Consider the following 3,896-nt stretch of genomic DNA (forward strand, 5'->3'; position numbering starts at 1 on the left):
CCTTGTGTGGGCCAGGCTGGTGTTGAACTTCGGGGCTCAAGTGATCCTCCCACCTTGACCTCCCAAAGGTCAAGAGACCTTGACCTCTCATGCCTGGGATTCCAGGCATGAGCCCCAGTGTCCAGTCCCCTACCCCTTTTATGCCCAGCTTTTAAAGTCACATAATATCATTTCTACCACATTTTACTCATTAAAAGAAAGTCACTAAGTCTGGCCTGCATTCAAGGGGGAAGGAAATTAGACTCTGTCTTTTGAAGAGAGGAGTTTCAAAGAAATTATTGATATATTTGAAACTACCACATTGGTCCTCATATCTAGGCTAAGTGATGTTTCGTGGTCTCCTGCCCAGCACATAGGAGACAAAGTCCCATGTGAATTTTCTTGCCAGGCCCCAACAGAAACCAAGGCTGCATTTACACTGTGGCACCCAACTCCGGAAGAACAAGCAGGCTAAAACCAGATGGGGAAGGAAGTCTTGTTTCAGGCGTTTTTTCCTCCCATCTAAATTCTCCTTTTGTAATTTTTTTTTTTTTTTTTTTTTGAGACGGAGTCTCGCTCTGTCACCCAGGCTGGAGTGCAGTGGCACAATCTCGGCTCACTGCAAGCTCTGCCTCCCGGGTTCATACTATTCTCTCGCCTCAGCCTCCTGAGTAGCTGGAACTATAGGCGCCCACCACCACATCTGGCTAATTTTTGTATTTTTAGTAGAGACGGGGTTTCACCATGTTGGCCAGGATGGTCTTGATCTCTTGACCTCGTGATCCGCCTGCCTCAGCCTCCCAAAGTGCTGGGATTACAGGTTTGAGGCACCGCGCCCAACCCCACTTCTGTAATTTTTCTAATCCTTTTGTGGCATTTCTTCATTTAAAAAAATAAATCATGACTCTAGAGATAGATCTATTGGTGTTTGCTGGGGGTGAGGAAAGGGATGAATGGGGAATGAATGATTGCCAGTGGGCACAGAGTTTCTTTTTGGGGTGATGAAAAAGTTCTGAAATTAGATAGTCATGGTGATTGTACAAGCTTGTGGATATACTAAAAATGAGTGAATAGTATACTTTAAAAGAGTGAATTTGGCCGGGCACAGTGGCTCACACTGGTAATCCCAGCACTTTGGGAGGCTGAGGTGGGAGGATTGCTTAAGCCTAGGAGTTTGAGACCAGTGGGCAACATAGCAAGACTGTGCCTCAACAAAATTACAAAAATTAGTCAGACGTGGTGGCGTGTGCCTGTCATCCCAGCTACTCAGGAGGCTGTCTCAACAAAATTACAAAAATTAGTCAGGCATGGTGGCGTGTGTCTGTAATCCCAGTTACTCAGGAGGCTGAGGCAGGAGAATCACTGGAGCCCGGGAGGCAGAGGCTGCAATGAGCCGTGATTGCACCACTGCACTCCAGCCTCGGTGACAGAGCAAGACCCTGTTTCAAAAAAAGAGAAAAGTGAATTTATTGCTTCTGGGCCTCTTGGCTAAGATCAAGTGTAGTATTTGCTTTTAGTAGTTGTCTGCTGTGGTCTGAATCTGTCCCCTCTTCCTCCCAAATTTACCTTTTGAAATCCTAACCCTTTAAATGATAGGATTAGGAGGCAGGGCATTTGAGAGGTGATCGGGTCATCAGGGTGCAGCCCTTATGAATGGGATTCATGCCCTAATCCAAGAGGCCTCCAGAGAGCTCCCTTCTCCCTTGTGCTGTGTGAGAACATACAGAGGAAATCTATGCACCAGGTGGCAGGTCCTCACCATCCTCCTCAGATGCTGAATCTGCTGCCGCCTTGATCTTGAACTTCCAGCTTCCACAACTGTGGGAATTGAACTATTGTTTATAAGCCACACAGTCCATGGTACTGTGTCATGGCAGTCCTGGCAGACTAAGACAGTGTCCTCGGCTGAATTGCGATTGAGAGCTCAATGGTATGGTCCTGGGGGAGCCGTGTGGTGTCTTGGTTTCTCAAAGAACCCCTCGGGTCGCTAGGACTCCGGTCCACATTTGAAGCCGTCTCCCGCCCAAGGACGCCTGGTCACCACGGCCAGCGTGCAGCCAGAAACCAGGGACCTCCCTGTGGCCACCAGAATTGGCGGATCCATCACTCGTGGGATTTCTCAGGCTTTGCTTTTGCAATTAGTTGGTTCTCCTCAATTGCATTCTTTTTCACTCCGCTGGTAATAGAGGACTGACCACAGGCAGTGGTGATGACAGGGGAAGTCTTGACTTAGCTCTTAGCGAGAGAAGCATGCAGGGTATTGGCAGAAGTTCGAATTGGTGAGCCCAGCCCTGTCCCTCTCAGACCCTCCAGGCATGTGTCTAAGAGAAAGTCTCCTGCATGTAAGAAAGTGTTCTACAGGCAAACATGACTTTTTCTTTTTTTTTTTTAATCATTTTGAGACAGTCTCACTCTGTCACCCAGGCTGGAGTGCAGTGGTGCAATCTTGGCTCACTGCAACCTCTGCCCCCTGGGTTCAAGCAATCCTTTTTTTTTCTGAGACAGAGTCTTGCTCTGTCACCCAGGCTGGAGTGCAGTGGTGCGATCTCGGCTCACTGCAAGCTCCGCCTCCCAGGTTCACGCCATTCTCCTGCCTCAGTCTCCCAAGTAGCTGGGACTATAGGCACCTGCCACTATGCCTGGCTAATTTTTTGTATTTTTAGTAGAGACGGGGTTTCACCGTGTTAGCCAGGATGGTCTCGATCTCCTGACCTCGCCTTAGCCTCCCAAAGTGCTGGGATTACAGGCATGAGCCACCATGTCCGGCCTCAAACAATTCTTGTGCTCAGCTTCCTGCGTAGCTGGGATTATAGGCACGCACCACCACTCCTGGCTAATTGTTGTATTTTTAGTAGAGACAGGGTTTCACCATGTTGGCCAGGCTGGTCTTGAAATCCTGACCTCAAGTGATCCACCTGCCTCAGCCTCCCGAAGTGCTGGGATTACAGGCATGAGCCACCACGCCCAGCCCCAATTTTGCTTAAGGAGGAATTTTATAGTAGATGAATTAATATCTCAATGGAAAAAATATCAGAAGCTCCAAGAGCTGAAACAGTGGTAGGCCTCTCTCACTCTCTCTGGGTTCTCAGAACCCACCCAAAGAGTGGTCAAGCCAGAATTTCAACCCAGAGACATCTGATTCCAAAGGCCACTTTTCTTCACCTCTGCCAGCCAGAGAGTGAAGGTCATGTAGCCTGGGAGTGAAGGCCAGGCTGAGGGGTTTGAACTTTTTGTTGTTGTTGATAATTGAAGGGTTTTGAGACAGAAACGAAACATAATTCAGTTTTTCTTTTAGAAAGATGGAGCTGGGCATGGTAGCTCATGCCCGTAATCCCAGAACTTTGGGAGCCCAGGGCAGGGAGGATCACTTGAAGCCAGGAGCATGAGACCAGCCTGGCAATACCAGGAGACCCCATCTCTTAGAAAAAAATAAAAAAAGCAAAGAAAGATAATTCTTAGGAGCTTTATGTGAATATTCTTTGTTAGACATAATAACATAATATTGAGGAGAGTTTTTTCTCGGTTGGCTGTAATAATTTTTGCAGTTTTGTTTAAAAAATTTTTGCTACAGGCTGGGCACAGTGGCTCACACCTGTAATCCCAGCACTTTGGGAGGCCAAGGCAGGTGGGTCATTTGAGGTCAGGAGTTTGAAACCAGCCTGGCCAACATAATGAAAACCTGGATCTACTAAAAACAGAATAAAACAAAAACAAAAACAAACAAAAAAATTAGCCAGGTGTGGTGGTGCACGCCTGTAATCCCAGCTACTCGGGAGGCTGAAGCAGGAGAATCACTTGAACTCAGCAGGCAGAGGTTACAGTGAACCGGGATCATGCTGCTGCACTCCAGCCTGGGTGACAAAATGAGACTCCGTCTAAAAAAAATTTTTTTTGGCCGGGTGCGGTGGTTCACGCCT

At 47.7% G+C, this 3,896-nt stretch overlaps 1 pseudogene; it reads left to right on the forward strand.

Moving 5' to 3' along the window:
* The first annotated feature begins 1,447 nt into the window (after positions 1–1,447).
* LOC123567833 (U2 spliceosomal RNA) lies at positions 1,448–1,566 on the forward strand (annotated as a pseudogene).
* Positions 1,567–3,896: the final 2,330 nt, after the last annotated feature.

The sequence above is a fragment of the Macaca fascicularis genome, chromosome 11, assembly GCF_037993035.2.
Source record: "Macaca fascicularis isolate 582-1 chromosome 11, T2T-MFA8v1.1".
Classification (NCBI taxonomy): domain Eukaryota; kingdom Metazoa; phylum Chordata; class Mammalia; order Primates; family Cercopithecidae; genus Macaca; species Macaca fascicularis.